Source organism: Rhamphochromis longiceps, linkage group LG3 (genome assembly GCF_057381845.1).
Source record: "Rhamphochromis longiceps isolate RC_006_pf linkage group LG3, R_longiceps_female_GT1.1, whole genome shotgun sequence".
NCBI lineage: Eukaryota > Metazoa > Chordata > Actinopteri > Cichliformes > Cichlidae > Rhamphochromis > Rhamphochromis longiceps.
This window is the reverse complement of record NC_140559.1, coordinates 7,309,017-7,330,677: the sequence shown is the minus strand read 5'-3', so window position 1 is coordinate 7,330,677 and position 21,661 is coordinate 7,309,017.

Sequence of the window (21,661 nt, the reverse complement as noted above, 5' to 3'; positions counted from 1 at the left end):
TTTGTTTGTTTGTTTAAATCAATTTTAAATCATGCCTTTTATTTGTTTTTGTTTCTAATGTCTCTGTAAAGCACTTTGAATCACCTTGTTGTTGAATTGTCAGTGAAGGTTCTCAGTCATTCAGGTCATCGTAGTCAATGGAGCTTGCAAAGAAAAGCGTCTGGACTTCTTTAAGTTGCTTGAAGACGTTTCACTTCACAGCAGGGGCCCTTGACCCCAGGGACGCGTCATTTGAGGCGCAGGGGCCCTTGACTCCAGCAGGGGCCCTTGACTAAAGCAGGGGCCCTTGACTCAAGCAGGGGCCCTTGACTCCAGCAGGGGCCCTTGACTCCAGCAGGGGCCCTTGACCCCAGGGACGCGTCATTTGAGGCGCAGGGGCCCTTGACTCCAGCAGGGGCCCTTGACTCCAGCAGGGGCCCTTGACTCCAGGGATTTTTCACTGGAGGCGCAGGGGCCCTTGACTCCAGCAGGGGCCCTTGACTCCAGCAGGGGCCCTTGACTCCAGGGATTTTTCACTGGAGGCGCAGGGGCCCTTGACTCCAGCAGGGGCCCTTGACTCCAGCAGGCTCCCTTGACTCCAGCAGGGGCCCTTGACTCGGGAAGGGGCCCTTGACTAAAGCAGGGGCCCTTGACTCCAGCAGGGGCCCTTGAATCCAGGGATGCGTCACTCGAGGCGCAGGGGCCCTTGACTCCAGCAGGGGCCCTGCACCTCCAGCAGGGGCCACATGACTCCAGGGATGCGTCACTGGAGGCGCAGGGGCCCTTGACTCCAGCAGGGGCCCTTGACTAAAGAAGGGGCCCTTGACTCAAGCAGGGTCCCTTGAATCCAGCAGGGGCCCATGACTCCAGGGATGCGTCACTGGAGGCACAGGGGCCCTTGACTCCAGCAGGGGCCCTTGACTCCAGGGACACGTCACTGGAGGCGCAGGGGCCCTTGACTCCAGCAGGGGCCCTTGACTCCAGCAGGGGAGCTTGACTGCAGGGACGCGTCACTGGAGGCGCAGGGGCCTTTGACTCCAGCAGGGGCCCTTGACTCCAGCAGGGGAGCTTGACTGCAGGGACGCGTCACTGGAGGCGCAGGGGCCTTTGACTCCAGCAGGGGCCCTTGACTCCAGCAGGGGAGCTTGACTCAAGCAGGGGCCCTTGACTCAAGCAGGGGCCCTAGACTCCAGGGACGCGTCACTGGAGGCACAGGGGCCCTTGAGTTCAGCAGGGGCCCTTGACTCCAGCAGGGGCCCTTGACTAAAGAAGGGGCCCTTGACTCAAGCAGGGTCCCTTGAATCCAGCAGGGGCCCCATGACTCCAGGGATGCGTCACTGGAGGCGCAGGGGCCTTTGACTCCAGCAGGGGCCCTTGACTCCAGCAAGGGCCCTTGACTCCAGGGACACGTCATTTGAGGCGCAGGGGCCCTTGACTCCAGCAGGGGCCCTTGACCCCAGGGACGCGTCATTTGAGGCGCAGGGGCCCTTGACTCCAGCAGGGGCCCTTGACTCCAGCAGGGGCCCTTGACTCCAGGGATTTTTCACTGGAGGCGCAGGGGCCCTTGACTCCAGCAGGGGCCCTTGACTCCAGCAGGGGCCCTTGACTCCAGGGATTTTTCACTGGAGGCGCAGGGGCCCTTGACTCCAGCAGGGGCCCTTGACTCCAGCAGGCTCCCTTGACTCCAGCAGGGGCCCTTGACTCGGGAAGGGGCCCTTGACTAAAGCAGGGGCCCTTGACTCCAGCAGGGGCCCTTGACTCCAGGGATGCGTCACTCGAGGCGCAGGGGCCCTTGACTCCAGCAGGGGCCCTTGACTCCAGCAGGGGCCACATGACTCCAGGGATGCGTCACTGGAGGCGCAGGGGCCCTTGACTCCAGCAGGGGCCCTTGACTAAAGAAGGGGCCCTTGACTCAAGCAGGGTCCCTTGAATCCAGCAGGGGCCCATGACTCCAGGGATGCGTCACTGGAGGCGCAGGGGCCCTTGACTCCAGCAGGGGCCCTTGACTCCAGGGACACGTCACTGGAGGCGCAGGGGCCCTTGACTCCAGCAGGGGCCCTTGACTCCAGGGACACGTCACTGGAGGCGCAGGGGCCCTTGACTCCAGCAGGGGCCCTTGACTCCAGCAGGGGAGCTTGACTGCAGGGACGCGTCACTGGAGGCGCAGGGGCCTTTGACTCCAGCAGGGGCCCTTGACTCCAGCAGGGTCCCTTGAATCCAGCAGGGGCCCATGACTCCAGGGATGCGTCACTGGAGGCGCAGGGGCCCTTGACTCCAGCAGGGGCCCTTGACTCCAGGGACACGTCACTGGAGGCGCAGGGGCCCTTGACTCCAGCAGGGGCCCTTGACTCCAGCAGGGGCCCTTGACTCAAGTAGGGGCCCTAGTCTCCAGGGACGCGTCACTGGAGGCACAGGGGCCCTTGAGTTCAGCAGGGGCCCTTGACTCCAGCAGGGGCCCTTGACTAAAGAAGGGGCCCTTGACTAAAGAAGGGGCCCTTGACTCAAGCAGGGTCCCTTGAATCCAGCAGGGGCCCTTGACTCCAGGGATGCGTCACTGGAGGCGCAGGGGCCCTTGACTCCAGCAGGGGCCCTTGACTCCAGCAGGGGCCCTTGACTCGGGAAGGGGCCCTTGACTAAAGCAGGGGCCCTTGACTCCAGCGGGGGCCCATGACTCCAGCAGCGGCCCTTGACTCCAGCAGGGGCCCTTGACTCCAGCAGGGGCCCTTGACTCCAGCAGGGGCTCTTGACTCCAGGGACGCGTCATTGGAGGCGTCTCTATCAGTCTGTCATGAATCGCTGTGCGGCAGGCGGGAGTTGGACCCAAAATGCAGGACTCACAGACTCGAGGGAATGAACTCAAAACACAGCTTTATTTGCTGGTAAAACAAACATACAAACTAAACTAAACTGGGAAGCCACAAACTAAGAACTACAGCGAGACACAGGGAGATCCACACACAGCATGAGGGATAACGTCACACCGACTCAGAGAAACACAGGGTTTAAATACACTGGGGAGTAACGAGGGGAATGAGACACAGAAGGAGGGCACAGCTGGAAGAAATCAGGACTGACGAGACAAGCAAAGCAGGACACATTCACATAAGAAACGGACCTTCAAAGTAAAACAGGAAGTATCACACAGAGACGCGAACTTGACACAGTGGAGACAGCAACTAAGAAATACAGAGACATAAACCATAAGGCAGAGGTCTAAGAACCAAAATACACAGGGAAATACTCAGCTGGGAACACAAGAGACTAGACTAGAGAGAGTAACAAAAAACCAACCATGAGAACATAATGCACAATGCCGAGTGACAGAAAACAAGAAACTCAAACATGCAAAGACACAATTACACAGAACAGAGGGGACACAGAGAGACATGAAGGGCAAGGGATCAAAACTAGAAGCCATAGAATAAATCACACACAAGTACAATAATACGAAAATCACAAAGAACTAAAAACGCTGGGTCAGGAGACCCAGGACCGTGACACAGTCTTAGTTTCACTGGATCTCAGTGCAGCATTTGACACAGTTGACCACAACATATTACTCAAACGACTGGAGAACTGGGCAGGTTTTTCAGGAACTGTACTATACTCGTTAAAAAACATACTTGAAGACTCACCTGTTCTCAGCTGCATTTGAATAAAGCACCAAATCCACACTTTTAAGCTTAAATTTCAAAACTAACATTTTAACTACTGATTTTATCTATTTATGATTTTATTTGTTTTGATTTTATATACTGTTTTTGTTTGTTTGTTTGTTTGCTTGTTAATTAGTTAGTTACTTTGTTTGTTTGTTTAAATCAATTTTAAATCATGCCTTTTATTTGTTTTTATTTCTAATGTCTCTGTAAAGCACTTTGAATCACCTTGTTGTTGAATTGTCAGTGAAGGTTCTCAGTCATTCAGGTCATCGTAGTCAATGGAGCTTGCAAAGAAAAGCGTCTGGACTTCTTTAAGTTGCTTGAAGACGTTTCACTTCACAGCAGGGGCCCTTGACCCCAGGGACGCGTCATTTGAGGCGCAGGGGCCCTTGACTCCAGCAGGGGCCCTTGACTAAAGCAGGGGCCCTTGACTCAAGCAGGGGCCCTTGACTCCAGCAGGGGCCCTTGACCCCAGGGACGCGTCATTTGAGGCGCAGGGGCCCTTGACTCCAGCAGGGGCCCTTGACTCCAGCAGGGGCCCTTGACTCCAGGGATTTTTCACTGGAGGCGCAGGGGCCCTTGACTCCAGCAGGGGCCCTTGACTCCAGCAGGGGCCCTTGACTCCAGGGATTTTTCACTGGAGGCGCAGGGGCCCTTGACTCCAGCAGGGGCCCTTGACTCCAGCAGGCTCCCTTGACTCCAGCAGGGGCCCTTGACTCGGGAAGGGGCCCTTGACTAAAGCAGGGGCCCTTGACTCCAGCAGGGGCCCTTGAATCCAGGGATGCGTCACTCGAGGCGCAGGGGCCCTTGACTCCAGCAGGGGCCCTGCACCTCCAGCAGGGGCCACATGACTCCAGGGATGCGTCACTGGAGGCGCAGGGGCCCTTGACTCCAGCAGGGGCCCTTGACTAAAGAAGGGGCCCTTGACTCAAGCAGGGTCCCTTGAATCCAGCAGGGGCCCATGACTCCAGGGATGCGTCACTGGAGGCACAGGGGCCCTTGACTCCAGCAGGGGCCCTTGACTCCAGGGACACGTCACTGGAGGCGCAGGGGCCCTTGACTCCAGCAGGGGCCCTTGACTCCAGCAGGGGAGCTTGACTGCAGGGACGCGTCACTGGAGGCGCAGGGGCCTTTGACTCCAGCAGGGGCCCTTGACTCCAGCAGGGGCCCTTGACACAAGCAGGGGCCCTAGACTCCAGGGACGCGTCACTGGAGGCACAGGGGCCCTTGAGTTCAGCAGGGGCCCTTGACTCCAGCAGGGGCCCTTGACTAAAGAAGGGGCCCTTGACTCAAGCAGGGGCCCTTGACTCCAGCAGGGGCCACATGACTCCAGGGATGCGTCACTGGAGGCGCAGGGGCCCTTGACTCCAGCAGGGGCCCTTGACTAAAGAAGGGGCCCTTGACTCAAGCAGGGTCCCTTGAATCCAGCAGGGGCCCATGACTCCAGGGATGCGTCACTGGAGGCGCAGGGGCCCTTGACTCCAGCAGGGGCCCTTGACTCCAGGGACACGTCACTGGAGGCGCAGGGGCCCTTGACTCCAGCAGGGGCCCTTGACTCCAGCAGGGGCCCTTGACTCAAGCAGGGGCCCTAGTCTCCAGGGACGCGTCACTGGAGGCACAGGGGCCCTTGAGTTCAGCAGGGGCCCTTGACTCCAGCAGGGGCCCTTGACTAAAGAAGGGGCCCTTGACTAAAGAAGGGGCCCTTGACTCAAGCAGGGTCCCTTGAATCCAGCAGGGGCCCTTGACTCCAGGGATGCGTCACTGGAGGCGCAGGGGCCCTTGACTCCAGCAGGGGCCCTTGACTCCAGCAGGGGCCCTTGACTCCAGCAGGGGCCCTTGACTCGGGAAGGGGCCCTTGACTAAAGCAGGGGCCCTTGACTCCAGCGGGGGCCCATGACTCCAGCAGCGGCCCTTGACTCCAGCAGGGGCCCTTGACTCCAGCAGGGGCCCTTGACTCCAGCAGGGGCCCTTGACTCCAGCAGGGGCCCTTGACTCCAGGGACGCGTCATTGGAGGCGTCTCTATCAGTCTGTCATGAATCGCTGTGCGGCAGGCGGGAGTTGGACCCAAAATGCAGGACTCATAGACTCGAGGGAATGAACTCAAAACACAGCTTTATTTGCTGGTAAAACAAACATACAAACTAAACTAAACTGGGAAGCCACAAACTAAGAACTACAGCGAGACACAGGGAGATCCACACACAGCATGAGGGATGACGTCACACCGACTCAGAGAAACACAGGGTTTAAATACACTGGGGAGTAACGAGGGGAATGAGACACAGAAGGAGGGCACAGCTGGAAGAAATCAGGACTGACGAGACAAGCAAAGCAGGACACATTCACATAAGAAACGGACCTTCAAAGTAAAACAGGAAGTATCACACAGAGACGCGAACTTGACACAGTGGAGACAGCAACTAAGAAATACAGAGACATAAACCATAAGGCAGAGGTCTAAGAACCAAAATACACAGGGAAATACTCAGCTGGGAACACAAGAGACTAGACTAGAGAGAGTAACAAAAAACCAACCATGAGAACATAATGCACAATGCCGAGTGACAGAAAACAAGAAACTCAAACATGCAAAGACACAATTACACAGAACAGAGGGGACACAGAGAGACATGAAGGGCAAGGGATCAAAACTAGAAGCCATAGAATAAATCACACACAAGTACAATAATACGAAAATCACAAAGAACTAAAAACGCTGGGTCAGGAGACCCAGGACCGTGACACAGTCTTAGTTTCACTGGATCTCAGTGCAGCATTTGACACAGTTGACCACAACATATTACTCAAACGACTGGAGAACTGGGCAGGTTTTTCAGGAACTGTACTATACTCGTTAAAAAACATACTTGAAGACTCACCTGTTCTCAGCTGCATTTGAATAAAGCACCAAATCCACACTTTTAAGCTTAAATTTCAAAACTAACATTTTAACTACTGATTTTATCTATTTATGATTTTATTTGTTTTGATTTTATATACTGTTTTTGTTTGTTTGTTTGTTTGCTTGTTAATTAGTTAGTTACTTTGTTTGTTTGTTTAAATCAATTTTAAATCATGCCTTTTATTTGTTTTTGTTTCTAATGTCTCTGTAAAGCACTTTGAATCACCTTGTTGTTGAATTGTCAGTGAAGGTTCTCAGTCATTCAGGTCATCGTAGTCAATGGAGCTTGCAAAGAAAAGCGTCTGGACTTCTTTAAGTTGCTTGAAGACGTTTCACTTCACAGCAGGGGCCCTTGACCCCAGGGACGCGTCATTTGAGGCGCAGGGGCCCTTGACTCCAGCAGGGGCCCTTGACTAAAGCAGGGGCCCTTGACTCAAGCAGGGGCCCTTGACTCCAGCAGGGGCCCTTGACTCCAGCAGGGGCCCTTGACCCCAGGGACGCGTCATTTGAGGCGCAGGGGCCCTTGACTCCAGCAGGGGCCCTTGACTCCAGCAGGGGCCCTTGACTCCAGGGATTTTTCACTGGAGGCGCAGGGGCCCTTGACTCCAGCAGGGGCCCTTGACTCCAGCAGGGGCCCTTGACTCCAGGGATTTTTCACTGGAGGCGCAGGGGCCCTTGACTCCAGCAGGGGCCCTTGACTCCAGCAGGCTCCCTTGACTCCAGCAGGGGCCCTTGACTCGGGAAGGGGCCCTTGACTAAAGCAGGGGCCCTTGACTCCAGCAGGGGCCCTTGAATCCAGGGATGCGTCACTCGAGGCGCAGGGGCCCTTGACTCCAGCAGGGGCCCTGCACCTCCAGCAGGGGCCACATGACTCCAGGGATGCGTCACTGGAGGCGCAGGGGCCCTTGACTCCAGCAGGGGCCCTTGACTAAAGAAGGGGCCCTTGACTCAAGCAGGGTCCCTTGAATCCAGCAGGGGCCCATGACTCCAGGGATGCGTCACTGGAGGCACAGGGGCCCTTGACTCCAGCAGGGGCCCTTGACTCCAGGGACACGTCACTGGAGGCGCAGGGGCCCTTGACTCCAGCAGGGGCCCTTGACTCCAGCAGGGGAGCTTGACTGCAGGGACGCGTCACTGGAGGCGCAGGGGCCTTTGACTCCAGCAGGGGCCCTTGACTCCAGCAGGGGCCCTTGACTCAAGCAGGGGCCCTAGACTCCAGGGACGCGTCACTGGAGGCACAGGGGCCCTTGAGTTCAGCAGGGGCCCTTGACTCCAGCAGGGGCCCTTGACTAAAGAAGGGGCCCTTGACTCAAGCAGGGGCCCTTGACTCCAGCAGGGGCCACATGACTCCAGGGATGCGTCACTGGAGGCGCAGGGGCCCTTGACTCCAGCAGGGGCCCTTGACTAAAGAAGGGGCCCTTGACTCAAGCAGGGTCCCTTGAATCCAGCAGGGGCCCATGACTCCAGGGATTTTTCACTGGAGGCGCAGGGGCCCTTGACTCCAGCAGGGGCCCTTGACTCCAGGGACACGTCACTGGAGGCGCAGGGGCCCTTGACTCCAGCAGGGGCCCTTGACTCCAGGGACACGTCACTGGAGGCGCAGGGGCCCTTGACTCCAGCAGGGGCCCTTGACTCCAGCAGGGGAGCTTGACTGCAGGGACGCGTCACTGGAGGCGCAGGGGCCTTTGACTCCAGCAGGGGCCCTTGACTCCAGCAGGGTCCCTTGAATCCAGCAGGGGCCCATGACTCCAGGGATGCGTCACTGGAGGCGCAGGGGCCCTTGACTCCAGCAGGGGCCCTTGACTCCAGGGACACGTCACTGGAGGCGCAGGGGCCCTTGACTCCAGCAGGGGAGCTTGACTGCAGGGACGCGTCACTGGAGGCGCAGGGGCCTTTGACTCCAGCAGGGGCCCTTGACTCCAGCAGGGGCCCTTGACTCAAGCAGGGGCCCTAGACTCCAGGGACGCGTCACTGGAGGCACAGGGGCCCTTGAGTTCAGCAGGGGCCCTTGACTCCAGCAGGGGCCCTTGACTAAAGAAGGGGCCCTTGACTCAAGCAGGGTCCCTTGAATCCAGCAGGGGCCCTTGACTCCAGGGATGCGTCACTGGAGGCGCAGGGGCCCTTGACTCCAGCAGGGGCCCTTGACTCCAGGGATTTTTCACTGGAGGCGCAGGGGCCCTTGACTCCAGCAGGGGCCCTTGACTCCAGCAGGCTCCCTTGACTCCAGCAGGGGCCCTTGACTCGGGAAGGGGCCCTTGACTAAAGCAGGGGCCCTTGACTCCAGCGGGGGCCCATGACTCCAGCAGCGGCCCTTGACTCCAGCAGGGGCCCTTGACCCCAGGGACGCGTCATTTGAGGCGCAGGGGCCCTTGACTCCAGCAGGGGCCCTTGACTCCAGGGACACGTCACTGGAGGCGCAGGGGCCCTTGACTCCAGCAGGGGCCCTTGACTCCAGCAGGGGCCCTTGACTCCAGCAGGGGCCCTAGACTCCAGGGACGCGTCACTGGAGGCACAGGGGCCCTTGAGTTCAGCAGGGGCCCTTGACTCCAGCAGGGGCCCTTGACTAAAGAAGGGGCCCTTGACTAAAGAAAGGGCCCTTGACTCAAGCAGGGTCCCTTGAATCCAGCAGGGGCCCTTGACTCCAGGGATGCGTCACTGGAGGCGCAGGGGCCCTTGACTCCAGCAGGGGCCCTTGACTCCAGGGATTTTTCACTGGAGGCGCAGGGGCCCTTGACTCCAGCAGGGGCCCTTGACTCCAGCAGGCTCCCTTGACTCCAGCAGGGGCCCTTGACTCGGGAAGGGGCCCTTGACTAAAGCAGGGGCCCTTGACTCCAGCGGGGGCCCATGACTCCAGCAGCGGCCCTTGACTCCAGCAGGGGCCCTTGACTCCAGCAGGGGCCCTTGACTCCAGGGACGCGTCATTGGAGGCGTCTCTATCAGTCTGTCATGAATCGCTGTGCGGCAGGCGGGAGTTGGACCCAAAATGCAGGACTCACAGACTCGAGGGAATGAACTCAAAACACAGCTTTATTTGCTGGTAAAACAAACATACAAACTAAACTAAACTGGGAAGCCACAAACTAAGAACTACAGCGAGACACAGGGAGATCCACACACAGCATGAGGGATAACGTCACACCGACTCAGAGAAACACAGGGTTTAAATACACTGGGGAGTAACGAGGGGAATGAGACACAGAAGGAGGGCACAGCTGGAAGAAATCAGGACTGACGAGACAAGCAAAGCAGGACACATTCACATAAGAAACGGACCTTCAAAGTAAAACAGGAAGTATCACACAGAGACGCGAACTTGACACAGTGGAGACAGCAACTAAGAAATACAGAGACATAAACCATAAGGCAGAGGTCTAAGAACCAAAATACACAGGGAAATACTCAGCTGGGAACACAAGAGACTAGACTAGAGAGAGTAACAAAAAACCAACCATGAGAACATAATGCACAATGCCGAGTGACAGAAAACAAGAAACTCAAACATGCAAAGACACAATTACACAGAACAGAGGGGACACAGAGAGACATGAAGGGCAAGGGATCAAAACTAGAAGCCATAGAATAAATCACACACAAGTACAATAATACGAAAATCACAAAGAACTAAAAACGCTGGGTCAGGAGACCCAGGACCGTGACACAGTCTTAGTTTCACTGGATCTCAGTGCAGCATTTGACACAGTTGACCACAACATATTACTCAAACGACTGGAGAACTGGGCAGGTTTTTCAGGAACTGTACTATACTCGTTAAAAAACATACTTGAAGACTCACCTGTTCTCAGCTGCATTTGAATAAAGCACCAAATCCACACTTTTAAGCTTAAATTTCAAAACTAACATTTTAACTACTGATTTTATCTATTTATGATTTTATTTGTTTTGATTTTATATACTGTTTTTGTTTGTTTGTTTGTTTGCTTGTTAATTAGTTAGTTACTTTGTTTGTTTGTTTAAATCAATTTTAAATCATGCCTTTTATTTGTTTTTATTTCTAATGTCTCTGTAAAGCACTTTGAATCACCTTGTTGTTGAATTGTCAGTGAAGGTTCTCAGTCATTCAGGTCATCGTAGTCAATGGAGCTTGCAAAGAAAAGCGTCTGGACTTCTTTAAGTTGCTTGAAGACGTTTCACTTCACAGCAGGGGCCCTTGACCCCAGGGACGCGTCATTTGAGGCACAGGGGCCCTTGACTCCAGCAGGGGCCCTTGACTAAAGCAGGGGCCCTTGACTCAAGCAGGGGCCCTTGACTCCAGCAGGGGCCCTTGACCCCAGGGACGCGTCATTTGAGGCGCAGGGGCCCTTGACTCCAGCAGGGGCCCTTGACTCCAGCAGGGGCCCTTGACTCCAGGGATTTTTCACTGGAGGCGCAGGGGCCCTTGACTCCAGCAGGGGCCCTTGACTCCAGCAGGGGCCCTTGACTCCAGGGATTTTTCACTGGAGGCGCAGGGGCCCTTGACTCCAGCAGGGGCCCTTGACTCCAGCAGGCTCCCTTGACTCCAGCAGGGGCCCTTGACTCGGGAAGGGGCCCTTGACTAAAGCAGGGGCCCTTGACTCCAGCAGGGGCCCTTGAATCCAGGGATGCGTCACTCGAGGCGCAGGGGCCCTTGACTCCAGCAGGGGCCCTGCACCTCCAGCAGGGGCCACATGACTCCAGGGATGCGTCACTGGAGGCGCAGGGGCCCTTGACTCCAGCAGGGGCCCTTGACTAAAGAAGGGGCCCTTGACTCAAGCAGGGTCCCTTGAATCCAGCAGGGGCCCATGACTCCAGGGATGCGTCACTGGAGGCACAGGGGCCCTTGACTCCAGCAGGGGCCCTTGACTCCAGGGACACGTCACTGGAGGCGCAGGGGCCCTTGACTCCAGCAGGGGCCCTTGACTCCAGCAGGGGAGCTTGACTGCAGGGACGCGTCACTGGAGGCGCAGGGGCCTTTGACTCCAGCAGGGGCCCTTGACTCCAGCAGGGGCCCTTGACTCAAGCAGGGGCCCTAGACTCCAGGGACGCGTCACTGGAGGCACAGGGGCCCTTGAGTTCAGCAGGGGCCCTTGACTCCAGCAGGGGCCCTTGACTAAAGAAGGGGCCCTTGACTCAAGCAGGGGCCCTTGACTCCAGCAGGGGCCACATGACTCCAGGGATGCGTCACTGGAGGCGCAGGGGCCCTTGACTCCAGCAGGGGCCCTTGACTAAAGAAGGGGCCCTTGACTCAAGCAGGGTCCCTTGAATCCAGCAGGGGCCCATGACTCCAGGGATGCGTCACTGGAGGCGCAGGGGCCCTTGACTCCAGCAGGGGCCCTTGACTCCAGGGACACGTCACTGGAGGCGCAGGGGCCCTTGACTCCAGCAGGGGCCCTTGACTCCAGCAGGGGAGCTTGACTGCAGGGACGCGTCACTGGAGGCGCAGGGGCCTTTGACTCCAGCAGGGGCCCTTGACTCCAGCAGGGTCCCTTGAATCCAGCAGGGGCCCATGACTCCAGGGATGCGTCACTGGAGGCGCAGGGGCCCTTGACTCCAGCAGGGGCCCTTGACTCCAGGGACACGTCACTGGAGGCGCAGGGGCCCTTGACTCCAGCAGGGGCCCTTGACTCCAGCAGGGGAGCTTGACTGCAGGGACGCGTCACTGGAGGCGCAGGGGCCTTTGACTCCAGCAGGGGCCCTTGACTCCAGCAGGGGCCCTTGACTCAAGCAGGGGCCCTAGACTCCAGGGACGCGTCACTGGAGGCACAGGGGCCCTTGAGTTCAGCAGGGGCCCTTGACTCCAGCAGGGGCCCTTGACTAAAGAAGGGGCCCTTGACTCAAGCAGGGTCCCTTGAATCCAGCAGGGGCCCTTGACTCCAGGGATGCGTCACTGGAGGCGCAGGGGCCCTTGACTCCAGCAGGGGCCCTTGACTCCAGCAGGGGCCCTTGACTCCAGGGATTTTTCACTGGAGGCGCAGGGGCCCTTGACTCCAGCAGGGGCCCTTGACTCCAGCAGGCTCCCTTGACTCCAGCAGGGGCCCTTGACTCGGGAAGGGGCCCTTGACTAAAGCAGGGGCCCTTGACTCCAGCGGGGGCCCATGACTCCAGCAGCGGCCCTTGACTCCAGCAGGGGCCCTTGACTCCAGCAGGGGCCCTTGACCCCAGGGACGCGTCATTTGAGGCGCAGGGGCCCTTGACTCCAGCAGGGGCCCTTGACTCCAGGGACACGTCACTGGAGGCGCAGGGGCCCTTGACTCCAGCAGGGGCCCTTGACTCCAGCAGGGGCCCTTGACTCAAGCAGGGGCCCTAGACTCCAGGGACGCGTCACTGGAGGCACAGGGGCCCTTGAGTTCAGCAGGGGCCCTTGACTCCAGCAGGGGCCCTTGACTAAAGAAGGGGCCCTTGACTAAAGAAGGGGCCCTTGACTCAAGCAGGGTCCCTTGAATCCAGCAGGGGCCCTTGACTCCAGGGATGCGTCACTGGAGGCGCAGGGGCCCTTGACTCCAGCAGGGGCCCTTGACTCCAGCAGGGGCCCTTGACTCCAGGGATTTTTCACTGGAGGCGCAGGGGCCCTTGACTCCAGCAGGGGCCCTTGACTCCAGCAGGCTCCCTTGACTCCAGCAGGGGCCCTTGACTCGGGAAGGGGCCCTTGACTAAAGCAGGGGCCCTTGACTCCAGCGGGGGCCCATGACTCCAGCAGCGGCCCTTGACTCCAGCAGGGGCCCTTGACTCCAGCAGGGGCCCTTGACTCCAGGGACGCGTCATTGGAGGCGTCTCTATCAGTCTGTCATGAATCGCTGTGCGGCAGGCGGGAGTTGGACCCAAAATGCAGGACTCACAGACTCGAGGGAATGAACTCAAAACACAGCTTTATTTGCTGGTAAAACAAACATACAAACTAAACTAAACTGGGAAGCCACAAACTAAGAACTACAGCGAGACACAGGGAGATCCACACACAGCATGAGGGATAACGTCACACCGACTCAGAGAAACACAGGGTTTAAATACACTGGGGAGTAACGAGGGGAATGAGACACAGAAGGAGGGCACAGCTGGAAGAAATCAGGACTGACGAGACAAGCAAAGCAGGACACATTCACATAAGAAACGGACCTTCAAAGTAAAACAGGAAGTATCACACAGAGACGCGAACTTGACACAGTGGAGACAGCAACTAAGAAATACAGAGACATAAACCATAAGGCAGAGGTCTAAGAACCAAAATACACAGGGAAATACTCAGCTGGGAACACAAGAGACTAGACTAGAGAGAGTAACAAAAAACCAACCATGAGAACATAATGCACAATGCCGAGTGACAGAAAACAAGAAACTCAAACATGCAAAGACACAATTACACAGAACAGAGGGGACACAGAGAGACATGAAGGGCAAGGGATCAAAACTAGAAGCCATAGAATAAATCACACACAAGTACAATAATACGAAAATCACAAAGAACTAAAAACGCTGGGTCAGGAGACCCAGGACCGTGACACAGTCTTAGTTTCACTGGATCTCAGTGCAGCATTTGACACAGTTGACCACAACATATTACTCAAACGACTGGAGAACTGGGCAGGTTTTTCAGGAACTGTACTATACTCGTTAAAAAACATACTTGAAGACTCACCTGTTCTCAGCTGCATTTGAATAAAGCACCAAATCCACACTTTTAAGCTTAAATTTCAAAACTAACATTTTAACTACTGATTTTATCTATTTATGATTTTATTTGTTTTGATTTTATATACTGTTTTTGTTTGTTTGTTTGTTTGCTTGTTAATTAGTTAGTTACTTTGTTTGTTTGTTTAAATCAATTTTAAATCATGCCTTTTATTTGTTTTTATTTCTAATGTCTCTGTAAAGCACTTTGAATCACCTTGTTGTTGAATTGTCAGTGAAGGTTCTCAGTCATTCAGGTCATCGTAGTCAATGGAGCTTGCAAAGAAAAGCGTCTGGACTTCTTTAAGTTGCTTGAAGACGTTTCACTTCACAGCAGGGGCCCTTGACCCCAGGGACGCGTCATTTGAGGCGCAGGGGCCCTTGACTCCAGCAGGGGCCCTTGACTAAAGCAGGGGCCCTTGACTCAAGCAGGGGCCCTTGACTCCAGCAGGGGCCCTTGACCCCAGGGACGCGTCATTTGAGGCGCAGGGGCCCTTGACTCCAGCAGGGGCCCTTGACTCCAGCAGGGGCCCTTGACTCCAGGGATTTTTCACTGGAGGCGCAGGGGCCCTTGACTCCAGCAGGGGCCCTTGACTCCAGCAGGGGCCCTTGACTCCAGGGATTTTTCACTGGAGGCGCAGGGGCCCTTGACTCCAGCAGGGGCCCTTGACTCCAGCAGGCTCCCTTGACTCCAGCAGGGGCCCTTGACTCGGGAAGGGGCCCTTGACTAAAGCAGGGGCCCTTGACTCCAGCAGGGGCCCTTGAATCCAGGGATGCGTCACTCGAGGCGCAGGGGCCCTTGACTCCAGCAGGGGCCCTGCACCTCCAGCAGGGGCCACATGACTCCAGGGATGCGTCACTGGAGGCGCAGGGGCCCTTGACTCCAGCAGGGGCCCTTGACTAAAGAAGGGGCCCTTGACTCAAGCAGGGTCCCTTGAATCCAGCAGGGGCCCATGACTCCAGGGATGCGTCACTGGAGGCACAGGGGCCCTTGACTCCAGCAGGGGCCCTTGACTCCAGGGACACGTCACTGGAGGCGCAGGGGCCCTTGACTCCAGCAGGGGCCCTTGACTCCAGCAGGGGAGCTTGACTGCAGGGACGCGTCACTGGAGGCGCAGGGGCCTTTGACTCCAGCAGGGGCCCTTGACTCCAGCAGGGGCCCTTGACTCAAGCAGGGGCCCTAGACTCCAGGGACGCGTCACTGGAGGCACAGGGGCCCTTGAGTTCAGCAGGGGCCCTTGACTCCAGCAGGGGCCCTTGACTAAAGAAGGGGCCCTTGACTCAAGCAGGGGCCCTTGACTCCAGCAGGGGCCACATGACTCCAGGGATGCGTCACTGGAGGCGCAGGGGCCCTTGACTCCAGCAGGGGCCCTTGACTCCAGGGACACGTCACTGGAGGCGTAGGGGCCCTTGACTCCAGCAGGGGCCCTTGACTCCAGGGACACGTCACTGGAGGCGCAGGGGCCCTTGACTCCAGCAGGGGCCCTTGACTCCAGCAGGGGAGCTTGACTGCAGGGACGCGTCACTGGAGGCGCAGGGGCCTTTGACTCCAGCAGGGGCACTTGACTCCAGCAGGGTCCCTTGAATCCAGCAGGGGCCCATGACTCCAGGGATGCGTCACTGGAGGCGCAGGGGCCCTTGACTCCAGCAGGGGCCCTTGACTCCAGGGACACGTCACTGGAGGCGCAGGGGCCCTTGACTCCAGCAGGGGCCCTTGACTCCAGCAGGGGAGCTTGACTGCAGGGACGCGTCACTGGAGGCGCAGGGGCCTTTGACTCCAGCAGGGGCCCTTGACTCCAGCAGGGGCCCTTGACTCAAGCAGGGGCCCTAGACTCCAGGGACGCGTCACTGGAGGCACAGGGGCCCTTGAGTTCAGCAGGGGCCCTTGACTCCAGCAGGGGCCCTTGACTAAAGAAGGGGCCCTTGACTCAAGCAGGGTCCCTTGAATCCAGCAGGGGCCCTTGACTCCAGGGATGCGTCACTGGAGGCGCAGGGGCCCTTGACTCCAGCAGGGGCCCTTGACTCCAGCAGGGGCCCTTGACTCCAGGGATTTTTCACTGGAGGCGCAGGGGCCCTTGACTCCAGCAGGGGCCCTTGACTCCAGCAGGCTCCCTTGACTCCAGCAGGGGCCCTTGACTCGGGAAGGGGCCCTTGACTAAAGCAGGGGCCCTTGACTCCAGCGGGGGCCCATGACTCCAGCAGCGGCCCTTGACTCCAGCAGGGGCCCTTGACTCCAGGGATTTTTCACTGGAGGCGCAGGGGCCCTTGACTCCAGCAGGGGCCCTTGACTCCAGCAGGCTCCCTTGACTCCAGCAGGGGCCCTTGACTCGGGAAGGGGCCCTTGACTAAAGCAGGGGCCCTTGACTCCAGCGGGGGCCCATGACTCCAGCAGCGGCCCTTGACTCCAGCAGGGGCCCTTGACTCCAGCAGGGGCCCTTGACTCCAGGGATGCGTCACTGGAGGCGCAGGGGCCCTTGACTCCAGCAGGGGCCCTTGACTCCAGCAGGGGCTCTTGATTCCAGGGATTTTTCACTGGAGGCGCAGGGGCCCTTGACTCCAGCAGGGGCCCTTGACTCCAGCAGGCTCCCTTGACTCCAGCAGGGGCCCTTGACTCGGGAAGGGGCCCTTGACTAAAGCAGGGGCCCTTGACTCCAGCGGGGGCCCATGACTCCAGCAGCGGCCCTTGACTCCAGCAGGGGCCCTTGACTCCAGCAGGGGCCCTTGACCCCAGGGACGCGTCATTTGAGGCGCAGGGGCCCTTGACTCCAGCAGGGGCCCTTGACTAAAGCAGGGCCTCATGACTCCAGCAGGGGCCCTTGACTCCAGCAGGGGCCCTTTACTTAAGCAGGGGACCTGACTCCACGAATGTGTCACTGGAGGCACAGGGGCCCTTGAAACCAGCAGGGCCCTTGACTCCAGCAGGGGCCCTTGACTTAAGCAGGGGCCCTTGACTCCAGCAGGGGCCCATGACTCACGAGTTGCGTCACTGGAGGCGCAGGGGCCCTTGACTCCAGCAGGGGCCCTTGACTCCAGCAGGGGCCCTTGACTCCAGGGACGCGTCACTGTAGGCGCCGGGGACCTTGACTCCAGCAGGGGCCATTGACTCAAGCAGGGGCCCTTAACTCAAGCAGGGGCCCTTGACTCAAGCAGGGGCCCTTGACTCCAGCAGGGGCCCTTGATTCCAGCAGGGGCCCTTGACTCGAGGGATGCGTCACTGGAGGCGCAGGGGCCTTTGACTCAAGCAGGGGCCCTTGACTCAAGCAGGGGCCTTTGAGGCGCAGGGGCCCTTGACTCCAGCAGGGGCCCTTCACTCCAGCAGGGACCCCATGACTCCAGGGACGTGTCACTGGAGGTGCCGGGGCCCTTGACTCCAGCAGGGGCCCTTGACTAAAGCAGGGGCCCTTAACTCACGCAGGGGCCCATGACTCCAGGGATGCGTCACTGGAGGCGCAGGGGCCCTTGACTCCGTCAGGGGCCCTTGACTCAAGCAGGGGCCCTTGACTCCAGCAGGGGCCCATGACTCCAGGGATGCGTCACTAAAGGCGCAGGGGCCCTTGACTCCAGCAGGGGCCCTTGACTCCAGCAGGGACCCTTGACTCCAGGGACACGTCACTGGAGGTGCAGGGGCCCTTGACTCCAGCAGGGGCCCTTGACTCCAGGGACGCGTCACTGGAAGCGCAGGGGCCCTTGACTCCAGCAGGGGCCCTTGACTCAAGCAGGGGCCCTTGACTCCAGCAGGGGCCCTTGACTCCAGGGATGCGTCACTGGAGGCGCAGGGGCCCTTGAGTCCAGCAGGGGCCCTTGACTCAAGCAGGGGCCCTTGACTCCATCAGGGGCCCTTGACTCCAGGGACGCGTCACTGGAGGCGCCGGGGACCTTGACTCCAGCAGGGGCCATTGACTCAAGCAGGGGCCTTTGAGGCACAGGGGCCCTTGACTCCAGGTAACTCTAATTTGTATTTACTTCAGTTTGTTCATCTTGGAGCTGTGTGCAGCTGAGGACAGTCTTATTATTACCAGGTGAGGATATGTAACAGCCACAGTCTGTAGAGATGATGTCACCATGGAGTGGTGATGTCACTGGAGCTGCCAATATGTGCTCCAGCCAAAGCTACACCAGAGGGTTGTGCTGTGTAACAGGTTGGTGCAGGTGGTGTTATCTACATTTGAACATTAGGCAACAGTCTCATGAAGACACTTTATATTGTTCACTAAAGACCAACAATAACAGAGACAAAGGAAGAGCAGCAGAACTAGTGCTAACAATTAGCACTGCTAGCCTGCCCACCAACACCAGCTAATGTTCTAAAAACGATGATCAATGATTTTGCTGTAACGGCTCCAGCTGTCTGTGTCAGGGACACGTTGGAGATGAAGTGAGTGATCCAGTGACAAAGGTTTGGAAACCTGCAGTCAGCTGAGACTAAAGGAGTCACCTGACCGAGAGACCAAATGTTTCACTGAGAACGTCCAGATGAACAGAATCAACCTTTGGGATAATCTGTTCCACACATCCATGTTTCACTTACTGCATTATATTTCCTCATTGCTGTGCACACAGGCCTGTGGCTTATAACCAACTCCAAGTTCAGACTCAGAGGCTGCTGAAGCTGTTTTCTGGAACAGAGACGTGTTGGATATAAAACCAACTCTTCTTTATGTGTCAGCACTGAGGAAAGGAGCAGCTTCGTTTCTAAGTGTATGAAGGACTGTAGCAGTGTGTGTGTGAGCTTTATTTCACAGACAGAACCATGTCAAAAACACAACTTCAGGTAAAAACAATACAAAATCAAAGAGTCTGATCAGAAGGATTAAACAGAGGAGTGTGGGACTGTTTTTAACAGACAGCAGGTTAAGCCAGGCTGGAGGAGTAAACTGAGCCTCGGTGTGAGCAGCAGTGTGTTTGACAGGAAGCTGAGATAAACAGTCTGGAGCCCATTTAGTGCTTCATATGAAAGTGTGAGGATTTGAAAGCAAATCTAAAATCAAGCAGGAGTCAGTGTGAGAATGATTTGTGCTTTTCCTCAGTCAGATGCTGGGAGTTTCAGTTCATCCATGTTCAGCGTGCTGTGCTTTGTGTAACAGGAGAATATGACAGTATAAATCAAGTCTTCATGTCACTGAAAGCCTCCACAGTCTGCTATGGAGGTGCATCAGTTTGGATTTACAAGAAGAACATTTCTTAAACCTGCCACAAGATGGCGCTCCAACAGAAGGGATGTCCACAGTGTAACACAGACACACACATACTGTGTGAATGTGTGAGTGAATGGGCTTTCAACACAAGGCTTCTGCTGCTACCTTTAATTACATAATTAGCTAACAAGAACAAACTGTTAATTACCACCAAAGAACGGCTCCAGATTTTAGCTGCTGACCATTTTGTGAAACGTTGATTACATCAGCTTATTGTTGATTTTTCAACCTTAATATCAGCTGCTTTAAAGGAGCCTCGTTCTCTCGCAGTAACACTTTTCTTCACTAGATGCAGTGCAGGCACAGTCTGTGTTTCTAAACTACACACTAATGTTCATTGTTGTGCAGCTAAATCCTCCCTCTGGATGGGAAGAATCCCTGTCAGGCTTCAAACACCTGGCTTGGTGTTCTGGAGCTAATGTGTCACCTGTGAGGACTCTGAGATGAACACACAGCAGACACTTCAGTTCTCCGTCTGTGTGTCCTCAGTTTCCCAGCATGCCTTGGCTGTGGTGGTGGAGGTGAATGAGGGGGAACATGCTGCTCTGTCAGCACTCAGGTTTCATACCTGGTGATCTCAGAGGACAAAGCGGCGTTACAGCAGCGCACGTTGATGAGACCTGATGCTCTGAACAGTTCAGACTTCAGCCTCACTCTGAGAAAACAAACGACTGACTGTCAGCAGCAACTACACCTGCTCCATCAGTGACGGAGAGAAGAACTGAGACTGAGAGACATACAGCTGCAGGTCAAAGGTCAGAAACGCCCGCTCTTTGTACGGGTCAGGAGTTAGTACTGCAGAGGTCAGAGGTCAGCTTGCTGACAAACCATTTGAAACAGTTTGGAGCTAAAAGCACAACAGCAGAGGAAAGAAGAGACACTGCAGAGATGATGCAAAATATTGTGTTTTGTTCTCAGCTGTCAAAAAGTGTAACACACGTGTTCCAGCACAGCCTTTGTGTACTTTCACTTCTCCATACTGTCCATTGGAAATCCTGTTTGTTCCTTTTTGATTTCAGTCCATGTGTCCAAAGCAAACTTCTGTCCCACACTTTCTCTGCTGACTCTTCACCGATGCTCAGATGATCTCAGATGATTTCACCAGAACTCATCAAAATTCGGGCTCCACAGAAACCCAGACGTCACTAAACAAGCGTAACAAGCAAAGTGAAAACTGGTCGTTCAGCTTTATTGACCAAAGATAAGCTCACATGTCACCTCATGACACAGACACTTATTTCCACAGCATGCACGAGGACTGACAATAAGTGTCTATAAAGCCACTTCTATCTGCCACACCTGTGCTTCTGTCATGGTTGCTCTCCTCTCACTCTGTCATTTATCCACAGTCTGCCTCCCTCTGCTCCGTCAGCTGACGTCCTCTCTACACCACCTGCTGTGTTTTATCCTGCAAAAACACATTTAAGAAGCGTTGCACCGAGTAACGGGAGGAACTGCTATAAAATCCATTTAAAGGAGGTGGTGCTGAGTGCTGTGACTGGGGTCCCACCACTGACATCACGGGTGGAGGACATGTTGGAAAACTGCTACAAAGTGCTGTGCAGCCAGCAGAGCTTACAGTCTGTCCTGTGTGTCATACAGGCTCTCACACTTAGTGTTTCTGTGACACATTGAAGAGAAGTTTGTGTTGTTCACAGTTGTGCTTGTACTGAGTGACAGCTGACATGACCTAACAGGAATAATGTGTCTGTGCTGAATGAGAAGTAACACACAATGAAGTCTTGATGCATCTCAATCATCCAGGAAAGTGAGTCTGTTGCTTCTGTTCATCTGGACGCAGCGTTTTGTGGGAGAAACGTGTCGTCATCATCAGGTGACGTCTTCAGTCTCAGCTGCAGGTTTCAGTCTTACAAACAGGACATTTGCATAAAGACTGAAAGCAGCTGCAGGAACGATGGGCTGGGAGCTCCGTTCCTTCATCTTAATTATGCAGATTCTCAGGACCATTGATCAACAACCACTGATCCATGTCCATGAGTCCCATTCACAGAGATGTGGGAATGGCTGCAGTCACAGCATGTAAGATGGAAATAAATGAGAAGTATTTAGCTGAAGTGGATTTGATTTATGTTAGTTCTTTTTTAACTTGTAGTTCTACATTGGAAGATTATTGTGATATTGAAATATAAAAATACATTTATATTCTATTATTTTCTCAAAATAAGCGTCACACTCGTGGAAGCCGGTGTAGCCGCCGAAACGCCTGCATTTATGGAGACTTTCAGCCCCAGGTAGGCCAGTTATGGATCTTCGGATCCACATT